Genomic DNA, 20852 nt, shown 5'->3' on the forward strand with positions numbered 1-20852 from the left:
ATGATTGGAAAATGAAAAATGATTAAAACAAAAATGGGACGCGATAGAATGAGCGAGGCCGTGACATTGGCATTGTATTGATCAGACATACGGTTGAAACTGTGAAGGACAAACAACATCCATCTAGTGGGCATAAGTGAATTGATGCGATCCACCATCTATCATGCCTTTTTGCACGCAAGGCGTTATTTTGATAGCATAATTAATTAAAGGCAGTGTAATTTTACAACGCTACCACTGCTGTATTGTATTTTCAATTGTGCCTTCCTTCTGTGAAGGTGTACATGGAACGATTTCCGATTCTTGTATTCCAGCATCATCACGCACACATAATGTTGTTGGTGTTGCATTGTGGGACTTGGCTGTCGACACATCGGGATATTGTGACCAGCAGATGGCGGTATACGTAAATCAGTAGTGTCAATAGAATACCCATATATACCAGTAGTTTATCGCATTACTTCCATCATTTATTTCACATTTAGTCATTTATTTATTCATTCATTTATAAAGTATTTATTTTATTATTGATTGGAAATATTTACCTATAACTACTTATTTTGTACGATGCCACCCTCACAGGGCGCTTTATTGACGGCACCAGTCGCTGACGCGATGACGCAGTATTACGTCAATGATAATAATGACGCCGCGTGGACGACAGGCATTACTTACATGCTTGGCATATATTTAAGCAAGGAGAGTCATACATATTTATATATACATATCATGCATTTACTGACACCGTTATATGTTCCACGACAATCGTCGACAGATAGCCCTATATGTTAGCAACATATTATACTTTGAACTGTTAGTGCACAATCTGGTTTTCCCCCAAAGTAGGTCGTGTCAAAAGTCAGTTGGGAAGAGCGAAGGATGGGAACAGAGCAAGAAAGACCGAACAGAAATAGATTTTCATGGAATTCGGGATGTTACAAAGTCACAGAACTTATTTAAGGAATCCTTTGATAAATATAGGGTACTCATCATCCGAATGCCATTACATGTACATGTATGTATGGCTATTGCTCAACGGATACCTATTTGTAAGGGAAAAAAATAATTACACATGTACCTTACACCGGGAATATCTCTGGGAAATTCGGAGTGATGCAATTGCGAAATTACGCTCCCAATAATTATTCACATTGAGTTACTGGTGATGGGGTTACCCTGGGTATATAAGACCCTATTGTTATTGTAATCATCATTATTATTAATAGTATAAGTATTAGTGTTGTTATTATTTTTTATTGTTACTATTATTATCATCAAAATTAGTATTATTATTTATTCCCTTTATATTTTGTAGAAAATATCAACGCTTATTTCAATGAGCGACTGGTAATTGTAAATGATTCAGTCTCGAGTAGGGTGCGCAAGTTTTAGCCTTGTTATGTCGGATATAGACAACTCCATGCACGCATCTTGCAATGGAATAGGATCTTTGTTGATGAAGGATGGGTGTGGTTCCCCTAGTATGCCTTCTTTAATGTTCGTCAACGATGGTAATGAAACATTCATGTGCTCAAAATCAAAGTATTGGAGTGGAATAGAAAGTCACAAAAAGTGCACACATCTGCTATGCTTTACACCCGTCCCTCATTTCATTTCATCCATTGCGCAGGCAACGCAACCAAAACTCCTCCCCTAGCAACGCATCTAGCGTTAAGCATCTAGCATTAAATCTAATGATGGCAAGACCCCATCAATTTCCTCCTAAATAAATTCGATGTATGAATGATGACTGCTTGGTGGTACCTATTAATTTGTAAAATCCAATTGTATATTTCCACTGACAAGTTAAGGATGTGCGATCCTTGCTTTGGGATGTTTTCTGGCAAAAGGGAAAATCCCTTATACCCAGTTTTTATTTTGCATTTGTGAAGCTATGAGATCAAATTTATCGAATGTCCTTTATCCTTTGCCCTTTGCGAGGGTCCTTTCAAAACCATGACCATAAAAAAAACCAAAAAAACACGGTGACGACGTTCTTCATCTGAATTCTGTCATTCAATTAGTCGGATGAGTCGACACAATTGCAAGAGATCGAAATGTTTCCGCAAATGAATTGGGTTCGGATGCTTCAGGCCTCAAAAACCGTAAACACTCCAGTGCATGAAACTGCATTATTTCATTGTTGGTATAAGGACGGAGACCTTCTGCGATATATGAGATTTGCTCTTAAAAAAAGCAGTAACAAACGAACAAACAAACAGAAATGCATAATTACACAAGATAGTGAAAAGAAGAAGGTTCCCTTCGCAATGTTTGATCGGTCGATGCATCCCTCTGAGAGTTAAATTGTGTGAACAAAAAATTAGAAATAACTATGACAAAACCGACATATTTTAAATGTTCTATTAATGAACACAGTTTAATGCTAATGTTAAATGTTAATTTCAAACGAAGATCTACCTCTTTTTGATAGCGAAGAGGCCCCATGATGAGTCAGTTTATAAAATGTCTGGAGAACGGACCAACAAGCTCGAGAAACAGGAAAAAGTATGACTAGGGAACGCTATAAATCGCACGTAATCACAAGTATACTGATTCATTATTGTAATCGAGATTATTAAAAGACACTCTGGTTTAGAAACAGTGATCAGGGGAGTGTTTCGCAAAGATTCTAAGTAAAACTTATCTCTAAGTTGGACTTAAAAATTATGGAACGCCGTTCGCATCTTTGAAAGTATTTTGAAAGAGTTATTTTAAAAGGCATGAAGTGTTGATTCAAATCATTCATATTTTCTATTAACAAGGAAATTTCATGTTCTTGATGTGGAATTTACAAAAAGTCTAAAATACTTGAATTTTCGCTTCTGGATATATTTTATTTTAAGGCTACAAATGGCTCTCCATAATATTTAAGTCCAACTTAGAGTTAAGTTTGACTTAGGATCTTTGTGAAACACCCCAAGGTGTTATTTTTACTATGGATATTAATGATAAAGAGAGTATAACAATATTGGAACAAGTGAACGATAATATCATGGCAGTTATATCCCCCTCTCCCAAACAAAAAGAAGAAGAAGTAGAAGAAGAGGAAGGAAAAGAAGACAAAAGACGAAGGAAAAAAAAGAAGAAGGAGAAGAAGAACAAGAACAAGAAGAAAACGAAGAAGAAGAAGAAGAAGAAAAAAGAGATAGGAGAAGAAAGAGAAGTAGTGTAATGTAAGTTGTAGTGGCAGCAGCAAAATCAGTACCTGTACAACACAAAGTAAAGTAGTGTTATTAACGAAAAGAACAAGAACTGCATTGAATATATAGAAAAAGAAACAACATACAATGAATTTCTACAAATGGATTAGCAGAAAGAAGCCTGATAAATGTTTTTCATCTTAATACTCTTGTTTACATAGTTTGCATGGCGGAGTGAAAGCGTGAATAGCTGGGGATTAACTCAAGCAATCCCTTATCATTACTGGGCTATTCAGTAAAGGCGTTGGAGGGTTATTCCTAAATCCTAATCCCTTGCTACAATTGAATGAGTCGGACAATATCGAGTTGTTATACCCACCTCGATTTTCGTGATAAACCCGTTCAGGTATTGCGAGGTTGTTCACTCTGACTTTTTTTGTGGGAATTTTAAGGGAGGGAGGGGATAGAATATCGCTCTAATTATATGTAGCCACTTTTTCTGATGAAAATACCCCCTTATCCCTCCCTCCACAAAATGAATGCACCGTTGTCTAAAATTACATTTCGTATATTCCATTTTTCATAGGGAGGGGGTTTCTGCTATTCAATAATACGATACAAATAGATCGTTTACAAACAAAAATCAACGAAGAACAATTAAAAACAAAACATATGTACTGGTTTGGAGAACATGGAGAAGAAATAAATACCTTCTCAGTAAGTTCTACTACAGCATTAAAGGTTGTACGAGTGGACCTTGAATATCCTGTTTAATTCTCACAAAAATGATTTTTGCATATAAAATCATATGAAATCATTGTCCGTCATACGTTCTTCATAACACATCTAATGAGGAGTAGAAGGGCGATAGCTCTGTGCTAAAGACGTATGAGTTAACGCCCTACTGGCTCTCAACACACCTCTACGCGGATGTACGATTTTGTATGAATGACCAGGATATCATGTTTTGAGCTTTGTGTGAAATCCACCTGCCAGAAATCGTAATGAAAAAATATAAGCTATATGTATGCATCCATAACCACGAACTATATTTCCAACTAGTATTCCCCTGCTATACCTGGATAAAAAACATTGTGTATATCAATTTATCAAATACCAAGGGCGTCGTCATAGCAATTTATGAAAACATATGCAGATAAATGCATTTCATTTCCTGGCATAACAGAAAATCATTGCATATTGGCAACTTTTAAAAATTAATTTAGTCATTTTTAAACATACGTGCAAATTGTAAGGTCATTATTTCGTATCATTATTGGATTCATGGAAACACGGAGACAAAAAGAATCGATTCTTATTCAGTGTTTAACATCATATCAAAACATATACTTGCAGTATGATGACCTACAATTTTTTTTAGACGAAACTTATTATTAATTGATATTTATCATATCAACAAAAATATAAATGGATTAGTTTTGTTTTATGTTCATAATAAAAATGCACATTTGATACCAGCACAGCCACAGGCTTACTCATTGGACTTTATCAAATTGCATTCAAAATATATATCTATAAAGAGTGCCCTTTTGGATATATTTTGTATGAATATGAATTGAAGAATTAGGTTAACGTCAGATATTAAGGTATTGTGGAACGGCCCATTTACCGTTGACTAACTTGGTTGTGAGTTAGCTTGCACGACGACTGCAAGCTAACTCATGATAAAAACATTTTTATTTGTAAGCCCCAAATGTGTTTTCTTGCCAATGTTATGCGAAAGAGAGAGCTGGAGTTGTATCCATTTGTATTGTCCATGTTCATGATGTCGATCGACGCTACGTCCTTACCATCAGGGAAATGTGAGATTTCGGAGCTCCCGATATTCAAACAGACCATCATCCTCATCTCAAGTTCGGTAACTCTAGAAGATCCCGACCGAGGAAAACGTTCTCATGTCTCGAAAGGCCAGAATTCACATTAACTCAAGTGTGTATGCCACATGTTACACGTTTTCATGAATTATGTAGGAGTGTTGAGGTAGAAAAGAGGGGCTTGAGATGGGTTATGGGGGGGGGGGGGTCGGATGTTACCCCCTGAGGAAGTCGCATTTAATGTCGTCATCAGTGATCATCTGCACAATGAAATCGTACTTTCTTTTGATTTAATGTACGACAGAGTATCGCTACATAGTGGAACATGGAGGGGGATAACTGGGGGGGGGGGGGTGCATTCGTTACCCCTTAGCAAAAACAAATATTGCATTCCATAAAGTACATAAAGGGGGGAATGTGCACAAAATTGTTCTTGAGTGCCACCCGACAAAAGATGTGGGTCAAAATACACCTAAAATGTCCCTACATAGCGTGTATGTTCCTGTATCACTGCCAATACTTTATTACAAAATGTTTTCAGACCATCAAACATAAAATTCTTATTATCTTTTAATTCTTCTTCTCTCTCCTTTGATTATGTAGATGTTTAATGATGAAAATAACATTTTGTTACATTATTATCGAACGTCCATCCAAACATATCATATATATTTTTAACGATTTGTTTTGTAATCAGCAATGAATTCATTCCGCGAGCACGACAAGTAAATCCGGGTAAATACTATTAAAATCCTGTTACTTTTAATCATCCATCCCTGACCCTGTCTTTCTCTGGTCTATTCCTCGGTATTATAGCCATGTCATCGGGTCTAAATGAATCAGTAGATATTTATGTAGTGCATGAATTTGACAGGGTTGAATTAAAGTTCATGAATTCAAGTTCGTGTATTTTCGACTGGTAATTGCTGCAATTTAACACTTTATGGTATTTTTTCTTTTCCAAAGCAATTTTTTTCCCTCTTTGATATGTGGCTACTACGCTTTGCAAAAAATTGTGTCCGTTTTTTCTTTGTTGCTGAGAGAATTTTGTAGTGTAGATTATTGTTGTTTTTCTTCATTAGACTAATTTGTCTTTATTATCTTATCTCAATCCCTTCTTCATCTGTTATATATTCCTGTTCTGTCTCTTTTCTTTACCAGTTTCCTTCCTTGCCCCCCCCCCCCGCCACCCCCGCTCTGGGCTCTCTCTATCCTATGTGAATATGTACATAATTTTACACTATCCCTCCTGTTCTCATCTATTCATATTCTCTGTTTCTGTCTCATATTCTTTTCCCCCTTTCTCATTCTATTTCTCCGTCTCTTTAAAAATAATGTATTTTGTTTCTTTATTTCTCGCTCTCCGCCCCCTCTCTACCTCTCCGTTAATATTTTTCGTTTTCTTGCTTTCTGTCTCTCTAGTCCTGTCTCTTCATCTCTACATTTACAGATTCTTGCTTTCGTCTCTCCCTTTTTTATCAACCCCCCCCTCTCTCTCCCTCTCACTTCTCTTGTACTCTTCTCTCCCATGCAGTTTCTTCTACCTCCCCCTATCTCTGCTAGACTTGCCATCGGCTCTTGGATATTAGTCAAACCTTCCTGCCGTTTCTCTAATCTTGCAGACGATTATTTGCAACTTTTTTTCGTTCCTGGCTCAAAACCAAGCAATCCGGGATTAATTCTTGCCGCAGGGAAAATATCGGCTTAACAACTATTGAAAGTTAATCATATCCTCGAGTCACAACTGAGGATACTCGATAGACGCTCAGCTCGGAGCACATTTCGGCGCAAAGGAAGTTTAATGATGACATTTTCACGATTTAATGGTGATTAAGAGTCTTAATGTTCCATGTTTTCCCCCCAAAATACGAATCGAAAGTGCCAAAGAGCATTATTTTTTGTGAGGGTGAAGCCGGGTACAAAATTAGTGTGCAATCGGGGGCTACGATGATTTAACAAAATTTAGATCGAAATAGTAAAGAACTATTTATAATTGTCTGATGTGGTACATTTTTTTAAGGACTGGCGCCTCCTCCTAGAGGAGTGTTATTCCCCACCGAGAACATGTGACATTAAAAGCTGCCGACTGAATTACCTCTAAAGGGATCCGGTAACTTTGTCTTAGATCCTTTAAAAAAAAATCCTTGATTTAGCTCATACTGCAATGATAATTAAATACCTTTAGTCAGGAACCGTCCCATGAACTTTGCAAGCCGATCGCTTGTCTGATTATCAAGATATTTATGATTGAAAATCGAAATCAAATTTTGCGTTTGCCAAACGGTTTTCTTTATACTACAGTCTATTGGGGGAAACGAGTATGGTAAAACCGGTCACTCAAATTTTTAATTTTTTTTTTGAGGCACTTCTTGATCATTTTGAAGCGGCATTATTTTAGGGCTTCAATATAATACCATATCACAGACACTGATAACACGTAGGGCCGTGCATCTCGGATTTAACATTGTTAAACGATCCCTTTAAGCGCCGTTTTACAAAATCAAAAAAACCCACAAAAACACCTACATTAAAGCTAGTAATGTCATTTATTTCTCTTGAACATTGATCTTATCCTATTCAAACTTTTGATTAATCAAGGCAAGCACAATCTGAAAACCATTGATTATCGCAGCTCCGGATCCAGCCGTCAATTGCCCACCAAGATAGATATTTCCGAATGATTCACAAAGAAAGCAAGAAAACGGAACCAACACATGTCGTCTTCATTTTCAATCTAAAACACTATTCAGCTATTTATAAAGGCCTTTTCTAAGTAATTCCACGTGATAGCAATCAAAGTTTTAAACCGTCTGTTCATTAAACAAAGCAGGGTATCGTTCAGGCTATGAACTTTGACACATTAAAAAAAATGGACTACACGTGAATACGGACACGGTGCTTGAGTGTAAAATAAAATCTGTGAAAGGGCTACGCGGACTTTGTTTTGTGTTAGAATTTCAAAAAATGAAGTAATTGAAATAATGATGGATGAGATTTATGTTTTAAATGTATTTTGTAATTTCAGTAATAAAAGGCTACTCTAATGAAATTGCAATCTTTATCATAGTCGATCCAAAAAGAAAAAGAAATACATAGGTAAAGTTGGGAAATAAATGATTCTAACTATAATTATATTCGTTGATATTTCAATAGAAACAGAACTTTTTAAACAATGCTACTTGTCCATGAACGAATCAGAATAAATTTCGGTTATTCTAATGTTATGCTAGAATATTTACGCACGTAGAAAGTAGAAATGTGTTATCATATTGTCTGCTCACCGTTTTGCATGCAATAGATAATGCATATCATCAATGATAGCGAAAGGACACATCGTGGGTGCTTAATGTTCATCAAGTAATTTAATTTTAGATACACCCACACAGTGCATTGTAATCAGTATTTTGCTTTGTGTGAATTTGATCAGACCGGACAAAAACAATAATTCGTTATATAACTCGTGTTAATCAATTACGTTGTAGTTTCCTGCTCAACAGCGACAAACACAATTTTTAATGACGTTACTGTGTGGTGTATTACGCCTACACTACGGTGATATGTATATAGAAAGTAAGAATGTTGATCGTAAGTATAATGATTGCAGACCAGTTTCCGTGGGGAAAAACTTTGTAGACTCCTTGATAACAATAACAACCTGTCGTTTATTTCGTGCTAAATATTCAATTTTATATTGAAATTAATAAAAATGGAAAGAAAACGAGAGAGTTGGAGAACTGTGGTGTATTGTTGAAGGCCCTTGACTCTCATAGGAGAGGTTATGGGTTCGATCCTCGCTCGGTGCTGACATTCTCGGTCAAGGTGTTTTGCCCACATTTTGTCCCGCTCTACCCAGTGTGAGCAATGGTAGGGTAATAGTGACTGTATGCACGGCTCGCGGCTGCTCTGCTAAAAAAGACCCAATTATTATTATTTGTATTATTCAAGGAAAATTGCAAGATCGGAAAATCAGATTAGGAATAGAAGAAAACATGAATTAGAAATAGAAACTCAACAAATATGTAATGGATTAAGAAAGGGCAACTAATTTATTTTTCGACGAGGGGAATCCGTGGAAATTACGGAATATATTGTATCACTTTCTAGGAGGAAAAATGCGCAGGAAATTCTAAAGAAGATACATTGACATGATACTTATTATCAAGGGATAACGTTTTGAATTGAGTATGATGAGTGGATGTTTATCGCAGAGTGAGATGATTATAATTTTCTGAAAACAGGCTCCACTTATAAGAATCACTGGCTGATCGGATGGAGAAAAACAATTGCGGGAAATGAAACATTGCCAAGTTGGGAAACCCAGTCATGGTCAAATCACAGAACAATATCAACAAACAACAGCAAATTTATGCTACGGATATGAATAGACTTCTTGGGTATATCGTTTCCAATTGTGCTGGTCGAGCCAGACTCATCCCCCTAAAGAGTTGGCCACATTTTGAATTGTATGTCGCATCGTATTTATGATGATGAATAATGATTAATGTGAGCAACGGTTCGACAATGATGATCGATAATTTTATGGGGGGGGGGGGGGGTGGGCGGGGTGGGCGCATATTTTATTTACACAACATAACTATTTAGCCAGTTCAGTCAAATATACCGTGCGAACGACTAGAGACAAAGGGTGGGGGTGGGGGGGGGGGGCATAGACAAACTTTATACTATTTTCTTAGGAGACATTTTCATGCCATAATTATAAGAAAAATAGATGTCAACTGTTCTCAGACGGGCCCTTGACACGGTCAGACTACCGAGATAATAATTCTGTTCACGGTCTAAGCTCATTAAAAGCATTCAGTCTAATTTAAGACTGAGATGGCTGTTCAGTATCAAACGAAATATACTGTATATACTGCAGTGAGCAGGAAAACCTCCAAGACAATTATCTTTCATCAAACGTTAAAAATTACCAAGTGTCCATGAACTCATCCGACTTAGGACGATATATTATTGCATTACATCTATAGAGGTTTCTTGACAAGAGTCTTCCAACAGAATTAGCAGCATCTCGCTGTCATCAACCATCTTCTAAAACATTGAAGCGATAACTGTTTTCAGGAAACATTCTGAAAATAGTCCGAATAATGTTATGTTTTAAATCAATAATACAAAACGACAAACAAATCGGTTAATTGAATTCAATTTTTGCCATGCTGTTTAACGTTAGTGAAAGTGAAGAAGTTATTTATTTTGCCTAACGCGTCATTTGGATAATGACCGGTCATTATCCAATGGTAATGACCGGTCATTAGTAAAATCATGTTCTAAAACATCATTTTATAAAACAAATCAAACATAATCTTATAAAACAAATAATATACGTAAACAAGAACAAACACATAGCGAAATCAAGTTTTCAATTATCAAACATTTTGATTAAATTGGTCGGTTCATTCGATGCATGTTTATCAACTTGTCATTTGTGTCTGTACATAACAAATATCTAGCGAATATTACTCTTTTATAAAAATTAACTCATTATTAAAGGTAAAGACCAGTTATGGTCATGGGATTGCATTGTGAAAGAAACGTTGTAGAATCGATCAGAAAAGGTTGATTATCTAGCACCTAGCATCTGCAAGGTTCTGGAATCATCAAAATGATAAGAAGTTTGGCCCATTCTTCGTAAATTTACAAGCACTATACACAGAAAGATGTATATGGGACTACCCTATATCTCTCACAGACCATGAGAGAAACAAATTTACCAAATACATGAATTAGTAGGCGGTTTCCCGGCAAATTTGTTATCATCATGTATTAGTCAAAAACATATTCTTTCACATGATTGGTAATGAGAGCTTCCATTTCATTTTTTGAAATTGGGGCGTTTCCAATACTGGTCTTTACCTTTAAGGGAATTAGTAAACTTCACTTTATTCCTCGTGAAAGTGTAAGTGATACATGCTGGAGCTACACTATGCATACCTCTACCTTTTTAAATGTGAGAGGTGAACGCGAGGGGAAATGTCGCTTTTGCCTGAGAAAACCCAATTTTTAGATGATTTAATGCAAATCTACATGTATTCAAGATTGGGGTGTGATAGACTCATGCAGATAAGATCTGAAGACATGTTTTTTAAAACTCGTGTTAATCTTGCAAACTGGGAAACGTGAAGTAACCCCGTGTTTCCAATATAGGCGTGATGGGGGAGGACTTGAAAAGTAATTTTCATCCAATTTCCATCGCTCCCAAGATAGTATTGACCTCAATCAATCGAAAGCAATTCAAAGCCTTAATTACCGTTGGATATGGGCTCTTTATTGAGATTGCTATTTGGTTACCCTTTCCTTCTTCTTTGCCGTTTCACAAACTTAGTTTCTCCGGAAATTGGTCGTAACGCACATGTGCACGAGAAAGTGTTGCCACAGAAAAGTAATTTGTTAGTAAATGTATATCGATGTGAGCTCGAAGATTGCCTGCAAGTATTTTCTTAAAGATATAGTATACATTGATGGCTGAATACGAATTCGCAAAGCTGTTGCGAATAAACTTCAATGCTGTGCTTGTATCGGCTTAATAGTTATAACTGGCATCGCCTTTTTGTGCTCCTCCTGAACACCTCCCAGTAAACACAACGTTCCCAATACGAACTCAGAACGTCCCTACCTCATTCAAGTTCAAGTTCAAGTTTTATTTCAATTCAAGTCCATAAAAAACATATAAGATACAGATTATATACAATATAGAAAACACAAAATACACACAAAATGGAAACATGTCTACAAATATATCGGAATTATAAAAAGTTAAACAGCAATAGAAATGAATTGGGGAAACTGCAAATAAAACCATAAGGTTCTGTCGAGGCAGCTCCCTGTTATTAAAAGATACATATACAACTTCCAACAATTGGCTATAAAAAGTATAACAATAACAAAACAGTGTACAAAACATAGGAGACGTATTAACATGCAAATATTATTATAGATTTAAAAACAGATGAAGTATTTTTTTAGTTTAGATTTAAAAGAGTTTAAGAAAGCAGTATCACGTATATCTTTGGGGAGGGAATTCCAAATTTTCGGGCCAGTGTGTCTAAAAGTAAATAAGGAATTTGTTGATGGACATTTTTCAATAAAATAGTTATCAGGATTTCTAGTATTATAATTATGAACATATTTTTTACATTTCATCATAGTGGTAAGATTAATCGGCAGTTTATCAGTTTTATGTTTAAAAACCATGAGTGATATACAATATTGATTCAATTGAAAAATATTTAAAAACTGTAGTTGTTGAAATAATGGTATTGAATGGGCATTGAAATCAGACATAAGACATATTCTTACTATACGCTTTTGTAATATATGCAGTCGTTGTAATCTCGTTGGGTATGTGTTGCCCCATACAACATTACAATACATTAAATACGGTAAAACCATTGTATTATACAATAAAATCAAAATACTTTGTGGCAAGATATGACGTAATTTGCTGATGACACCAATATTTCTTGAAATTTTGTTTGAAATGGTAAGTATATGAGCATTCCAAGTTAAATTTTGGTCAATAATTACACCTAAAAAGCTAGTTGATTGCACTCGTTTTATCGGAACATCATTCATCTTTATATTTAATACATTCAATGAATCAGCTGAAATAATTTTTTGCTTATAATGAAAATATATAAAATTTGATTTAGATGTATTCAAAGACAATTTATTACTATTGAACCATTGCGATACATGCTGCAGCTCATTATTTAAAGTTTGACATAAAATATTAATATCTTTATGAGAATAGAGGATATTGGTGTCATCAGCAAAAAGGACAAATTTCAAAATGTTTGAACAATAATTTAAATCATTTATGTACAATAAAAATAAAAGAGGACCTAAAATTGAGCCCTGAGGGACTCCACACGTGACTTGCATTGGGTCAGATAAAACATTGTTATATACAACTATTTGGTGTCGATTATTCAAATAATTTTTCAACCATGTGTAAGCAACACCTCTTATTCCATAGTAATTCAATTTATCTAACAAAATATTGTGATCTATAGAATCAAAGGCTTTGCTTAAATCTAAGAAAAGACCTACAGTGTGTAATTTATTACTTAAGGAAGATACTAAATAATCATGAACATCAATTAGAGCCATTTCAGTTGATACATTTTTCGTAAATCCATATTGGCAAGAATGTAATATTGTATTGTTTAATAAAAATGTATTCAAACGATTATATACAATTCGTTCTAAGATTTTTGAAAAAAAAGTTAAAACTGAGATTGGTCTGTAATTGCCTAAATTATGAACATCATCTTTTTTGTATATTGGGGTGACTCTCGCTATTTTCATATCAGATGGAATAATTCCTGTACTTAAAGACATATTAAAAATATGAATAAGAGGTTCTAAAATATAATCAATAACTTTCTTAATTACACATGGATTAAAATCATCTACTCCACAACTTTGAGTACTTTTTAATGATTGCACAATTGTAGTTATTTCATTTGCATTAACAGGTTTTAGAAATAAAGATGTAGCACATGGTTGAGGCAGAAAATCTCTATAATTTACAATATTATTTACAGGAATAGTATTGCATATATTCAATCCAATATTAATAAAAAAATCATTAAAAGAATTTGCAATATCATGTGGATCATGAATATGTTGTCCATTTACTATAAAATATGAAGGCAAAGTCTTCCTAGATTTACCAAATATTTCATTTATTACAGACCATGTTTGTTTAATATTACCTTTAGTTTTCTTAAATCTATTTGCATAATATGCCTTGCGTGCCATTTTTAATAATTTATTTACCTTGTTGCGAGCTTTATGATACTTAAGTTTATTATTAGAAGAAGAATTCTTACAATATATTCTATACAACTTGTTTTTATTTTTGATTACATTCAATAATTCTTCGCTTAACCAAGGTTTCTTGCACTTATTCTTATTTTTTCTAGTAGAATACGTTAAGTTTTTATCATAATATACCATAAATCTATGTTTAAACCGACCATATGCTACTTCTACATTACTGGGATACATAACCCCATTCCAATCCTCATTATTCAAATCCAACTTTAAACTATTTATAGTACGTTCATTGATTATACGTTTTTTAGGAATATTACACACATAATCTCTATAAATAATTTTCCCTGTTATTTGAAATATTGGAAGATGGTCAGATGCATCATTAAAAAATATTCCCGGGGTTATACATGAAAAAACATTGTTTGTAAATATATTGTCTATAAGAGTTGCACTATTTACAGAAATACGTGTGGGTTTAACAATTAGTGGCAAGAGTGATGAGGAATGTAACATGTCTAAAAAATCAGCACTATATTTATTTGAACATTTTAAAAGATCAATATTAAAATCACCCATAATATAAATTAATTTATTTTCTTTATTAAGTTTTTGTAAACATACATAAACTGCGTTAATAAAGCTTTCTACTCTTGATTGCGGTTTCCTATAAATTATTCCAACAATTATATTTTTTCCAATCTTATTCGTAATCTCAATAAAAAGACATTCATTACCATCGCATTGCAATAAAATATCATTTCTAATTTTAAAATTCAAAGAGTCCAAGACAAGAAAAGCCACTCCTCCTCCTCTACCACTGATACGATCAATATGAATGAATGAATATCCTTCTAAATGAAATAAAATGGGAGTATTACTTTGAATCCATGTCTCCGTGAAACCATAAATAGAAAAAGAGTAACTTAATGAATGAATAAATTCACTTATAGCTAAAAAATTCTTGGATAAACTTCTTGCATTGAAATGTATAATACTAAAATCAGAATCTAATTTTGGTAAAGACATAAATTCATCTTCCAAATAATAATTACTTTCAACAATATCGTCCTGTAAAAAATCATCGTCATCATTGTCACACGCTGGATCACATTCTAAAGAATGTTTAAATGTATTTTTAAATTTATTTATATCAATTTTATGTTCATGCAATGGTGTTGAAAAAATATTCTTAAATTCATCATCGCTCAAATCAGAAAATGGAAACACTGGGTTTAAGCATATGGGATACTGTGCGTCATTGAAACGTTTAACATTTTAGAGCCTTTTTCACATCACGAGAAAGGTTTCGCGTTTCCTTGGTTAACATATCTCATGCAATGCTTTTAATTTGTACAAAGTCATGGTATTTATATATGCATAATAATATGTCCCTTCTCTTTTGCACCTTCTTATACAATTTATCGCATGGGCCGTGTTGCTCGTGTACAGTCGTTTGCATTTGCACTTGTATTTTCTTTAAATTTTAGATTCACTCGGATATATTTAGTTACTATTACGCTTGCATAAACTCGTTCAATATGCACCGTCCTGCAGACGTTTTCGAGTGTTTTCAGACGTGTCGCCGTATCACCTTGTAGGATACATGTTGCATTGGCGTATCGTGCTTTCAGCCATCGTAGGGGCACTAATGTAAAGGGGGATCGGTTTTATGAGGCAGTGCGAGGTGGATGAAAATGCGAATTCTCAAGCTGTCTACCGAAATGCATTGGGAGAGTGTGGGATGGGGGTTGTATCATCGTTTGTCACGTTCCTCCCCTCAACTTTTCTCTTCCTATCCCAATGTTGGGTCATTGGTTAGGGTAAGCGCCCCCTTGCCTCTCCCTAGCCGCGCCACTGACATGGCGCACGGTGAAATCTTCTCACATCATTAGACGAACAAATCTGGACGATCGGGAAGGAGAGCGTGAGTGTATGTCAAGGTGACTTATTATCAGAAGTTCAAAGCCAACGGCTAAGGAAATCAAGAAATAATACGAGATTGACGTTTGAAAGGATGATTGGTTAGAGGGGCATGATGAGGGCTCCTGGTGGCGGAGGGGGGGGGGGGTGTTAAATGTGTTATCTGGTATACGTGAGATGGTGGGCGGGAGGGCAGGTGAGTTGGACATGGATATGCTTGGAATGAGATAATGAGATGACAGAAAAACTAATTGTGTGCGAGTAATAGGAAAGACGAGGAATTTAGGAGGAAAGAATAGAAGGAGGAAGTGGAGGCGGAGGAGGAGGGCTAAAGGGAAAAGACAGAGATGAAGAACATGGAACGTGTGATGAGGGGGATAAAGAAGAAAAAGGAGAAGGTTAAGGTGGATATAACGGTAGTTGTATAACGGCGATGCCGAGAACGATAACTATGAAGATGAAGATGACAAAAAGAAGAGTTAAATGATGAAAATAGACACAGAGGAAGTGATTGAGAGGGGGAAGATTAGGGAGAAAAATGGCGAGAAGTGATCAAGGCGGAGAAGAAGGAAGACGAATAAATATCTTCATGTGTAAATTGAATGATTGATCAGAAGATATAAATGCTTACTAGGTTGACCAAGGAGGTATGTCTAAGTTCGTTGGGTTGACTGCATCCTCCATCTGCAATGGGATAGCATTTGTATAAATTGAAATCTCTAGGTAAATTGAATATAAAACATTCGAGAGAAGACAGGAATATAGCGCGAAGAAAACAGACGGGGAAGTAGATGGAAATGGAAGGATTGAGAAGTGTGAAGATTCCGTGCAGACGAAATAAAAAGAAGAAAAAAAAGAAAATGTCATGATTCTGTCCTTTACATTTAATCTAAATTGAGAAGGACATCCAGAGGGCAAGATCGTGAGTGAACGTCAAGGTGACCTATTAGTACAAGTTAGGTCCTTGGGCCATTCTCAAAAGATAGGGGTAGAAGGGATAAAGAGTGGTAACGTTACGTTTGAGCGTGGACCTACTAGTTAGTAGGTCCATGGTTTGAGCATGAAAATATGTCACCAGTAGCAGATGCTGAACTTGAGGGAAAGCAGACTGTGTAAAGAGGAGTAGGAGGAGGAGGAGAAGAATAAGAAGAAAGTAACAAGTGCGGGGTGATATTAAAATTGCTGATTTATTGTAACATAATGTATTGTAAGAATCACATATCCATTTATTTCACACCGATGTTTAGTTGGTTTTGATAAAATTAGAAAAAACAAAAAGAAAAACATAAGAAAAAGATAAATTAATTTTTCAGGAAAATCCTATGACGTTTCTCTCGAGGCTCTCTCTCATGTACTAAATGTAACAAATTGTAAATTTCTTTGCTATTGATGAATGAATAGGTATGTATCATACCGGGTCTGTGTAAAAGCATATGCAATGATTATCTAGGGTGTACGATGCTGCCATTTATTATAGGAACTTCATTTTCTGGACAAAAAAGGGAAAAATAAACAAACATGACAATTTACACAATTGGCCCAATGTACATGTATGATGTGTTTGAAAGGTGATGTACACCGGGTGCATCTCGTACACTGTTTCATTTTGTAACATACGGTCAAGATATGAGATACGGCTTGATAATCAATACACGGTGGATGGACCTGCGTGGCGTTGCTATGGGAGTAAGTGAGGTGGAAGGGATGAGTTAGTTTGTGAGGAGAGAGATGATCGTGAAGTTCATGGTCATGGCTAAGCATTGATGAATGAATAGGAAAGAGATGGGGAGGGAACACGAAAGGGGTGGAGGAGGCAGAAAAGAAGGCGATGGACATTGTTGGGGGGGGGGGGGGAGATGATAGAAACAAATGGATGGAAAGAAGGGGAAGAAAGAGAGAAGGGAAAGGAGATAGATAAAGAGAGAAGGGAAAGGAGATAGATAAAGAGAGGGGGAGAGAGAGAGAGAGAGAGAGAGAGTATACACACCTAATCGTGGCAAGCGATGTTTCCTTGGCTTGGTCTGTCTTCAGTTATTTCCATGTCTATGGGGGAGGGGGGTGGGGGGAAATACACGGGCATCCTATGGGGCTTGCAGATTCAAATGCAAGTATTCATGACCAGGAACTTGTAGAGGAACATAAGATGGAGGGGAAATGGCTGGCAGAGGGTATTGTTACTTCCCTTCCAAAACCAGGCCATGTCAACTCGTTCTAGCTCCTAGCCGATGAAACAAGAATCTCTTGGATGACAAGCACCTGCATCTTGCGTTTCTTCGTCGCGCCAAAAGATGCTTGCAAATTGAGGCATTGTGCAGTACGGAAGCCCTAGGCGACAAGAGGGACCTGTATTCACATTCAGGGTTTTTCTCAAGTTCGTATTCGGTACTGAAGTATGTGGAGGATGACGATAAACATTGACGATTGTCATATTTATATGGTCAGAACTTCATCTTTCCTTCTTCCTTTCTTCTTTAATTATTAGATGAATGCAAAAGGGAGATGATGGTGGAGAGATAATGATGAATATATACGATCTTTCATTCTCTTGGTGGTGATGGTGATGATGATGATGATGATGGTGATGCTGAAGATGATGATGCTGCTGCTGCTGCTGCTGCTGATGATGATGATGGTGGTGGTGGTGATGATGATGTTGATGATGATGGTGGTGGTGATGATGAGGATGTTGATGTTGACGGTATTATAATGACGACAATGATGCAACTGATAATTATAATGGCGAAAGAGTTTACTGTAACTTTTGCTGATGGTAATCAATAGATGATGAAGAAGAAGATAAACTTGATTGTTGTGATATAGATCGATGCTCGGGATAGTCAAATCGATTTTAACAATTCAGGGGAGGGCATGGGTCCTCAAAATATTACAGTTTTACAACGGGAATACGGCTGAGAAAGCTACAAACGAACAACAACACTGCGACTAGCCCATGTGTTACAACCGAAAACTTGAACACAAACCAAGACACATAACATCATGTCTCGAAATCTAATTTATCTGAAATGGGGCAAAGGTGTCGGAAGATTCTTATTATGCGACCCCTTCTGAGGTCGGCTCGGCTTAACCTTCAATTTGCCCACCACTTTGGTTGTTACATTATGGAGTTTACAAATTCAGTAGTCGTGCCGTGTCAACGTCTAGATTCTACAGCGTAACTTTACTAACACGTAGCAGCCATAAATAGCAAAGTCGATTCAGGTGTGAAAACATGGGCTTGCTACGAGATGAAAATAAAATTGTGGCTCGAAGTGTAAACGTAAAATGAGGTATTAGTTTTTACATCGTTTAGATACTAAAAAGGGCAATTTTTGTAAAGACGAAACTTTTATTATTTGTTTGTGGCGTCAAACGTTTTGCGACGATTTTATTATTGCGTGCTTGTGTATATCATGTTGATTTGTTTTGTTGAATATTTTGCGTCAAGACTGTCGTATATTCGCTTTTCAAACGGACTTGAAGTTTAGATGTGTATTAAAGAGAACAACATTGAACTATTAAATTGTTTTAGCATAATTTATGAAGCACAATAAAAATAATTCGAAGTACAATATTTATTCTCCTGTGTATTTAAATTTGTATTTTGTGGGTCAAGTCAATTTAAACGCAGTTGCATTAATTGATGAATAACATTGAATTATTACGTTTTAAAAAGGCCGGCTGTACTTGTTCAGCCAGAAGGGATTAGACCAAACAGCGAGGTCACTGACAGGTGGCTATCTCATTAACTCAGCTCTCATGTAACATAAGAAAAAGAGGATCATGGAGGACCAACAGGCACCGATTGGGGAAGCTTTCTATATAGAGGGAGCAAGTATCTACAAGTAGTACAGTGTGGCTTTAAGATGGCTCAGATATGATGTTATCGCTTACAAATTTAAAACTATTAAAGTCGGTTGGATTAAAGATGGGCGGTATGGTTTTAAGAAGGAAAGATCACCGCACATTTTTCGCAAGCGAAGTTGTAAAAGTCAAGTTCGTCGCGTCATAAATGTACCAATGTACCAAGGGGCTCTTAAAGCTCCATGTCTTATAAAACGACATAAATTTGTTGCGGTTAAAATGAGGTTCAACAGTCGGGAGGATGCCAACAAAGTTTCGCAATTATAACGAAAATAATTATTTAAAACGAAAGTAAGAGATATAGAAGAGACGGTGCGAGAGCGAGAGAGAGAGAGAGAGATGGTGGGAGACTGGGTAGATATGAAAAATATGAATTCCACAGTTTTTATGGTTCCTGGTAATAGGTTAATAGAAATCATCATGAGGCATGATGGTGGAAATTGTTATGGTATTAAAACCGGAGAATTTTAAATGTTGTCATGTTGACGTGCAGGAATGTTCTGGTTTGACATTGTCGTCAGCAGTTTGACAAAATCGCTGTTGAGACGACACCAGGGGGACAAGCATACCCCGTCGCTTCCAGCTAATTCGCTTTGTTTCTTCCTGATTAATCTAAATGGGAAACAGATAGACATGTACGCTTTATGATTACAAGAAACTGCGAGTTGACTCTGGCCTGAACTCTTCCAAGGGTGTAGGTGTTCTTCGAAATAAGAAGGATCCATCTCTGGATCGACTGCGTCACTACGCATCTGTTCACCGCAGGTACTTCGGGCGCTTCTCCTTACGCCTCTTGCCCTCCGACCCCACACTTCTTCCCTCTCTGATTCGACCATTGTTTTTGCGAATCAGAGGAGGAGCAGGAGGAGGCCCTTAGGGTGTGGCGAAGACCTAGGTGCACGGAAAATATGTCATGTACACCCCCATGACAGATAATGGGAAGCAGAGGGAGAGATGTCAAAAACAAAGATGACGTTTAATTTTCAAGATGGAACGAAAACAAAGATTCAGGAGAAGATAATCCCACCTGTTCTTGGCAGCGTCCCAAAATACACCAAGACAAGAAGGATAATGTTTATTTTTTTCTGTTTTTTTTCTTCATAACCAGCGTCATAATGTCTCGGCGTGAGGTACATTATGACCCATTTGCTGTGAAAGGTTCGTGGTCTCCGATGAATCTTCGATCGTCATACTTGAGGGCACTGGGACACACCAACCTGCCCCTATAACAGAATATAAAAAATAAAAAGAGAGGATGGGGGCAAGGATGTAACTCCTTGGTCGGGTATGAGAA

General features: G+C 36.2%; 1 protein-coding gene across 1 annotated transcript in view; it reads left to right on the forward strand.

The window, feature by feature from the left end:
• The window catches only part of LOC585633 (cytochrome P450 27C1), a 49305-nt gene that overhangs the window by 8199 nt on the left and 20254 nt on the right, over positions 1 to 20852 (forward strand). The gene's annotated exons all lie outside the window — the stretch shown is intronic.

This window comes from Strongylocentrotus purpuratus, unplaced genomic scaffold (genome assembly GCF_000002235.5).
Source record: "Strongylocentrotus purpuratus isolate Spur 01 unplaced genomic scaffold, Spur_5.0 spur5_scaffold_8, whole genome shotgun sequence".
Classification (NCBI taxonomy): Eukaryota; Metazoa; Echinodermata; class Echinoidea; order Camarodonta; family Strongylocentrotidae; genus Strongylocentrotus; species Strongylocentrotus purpuratus.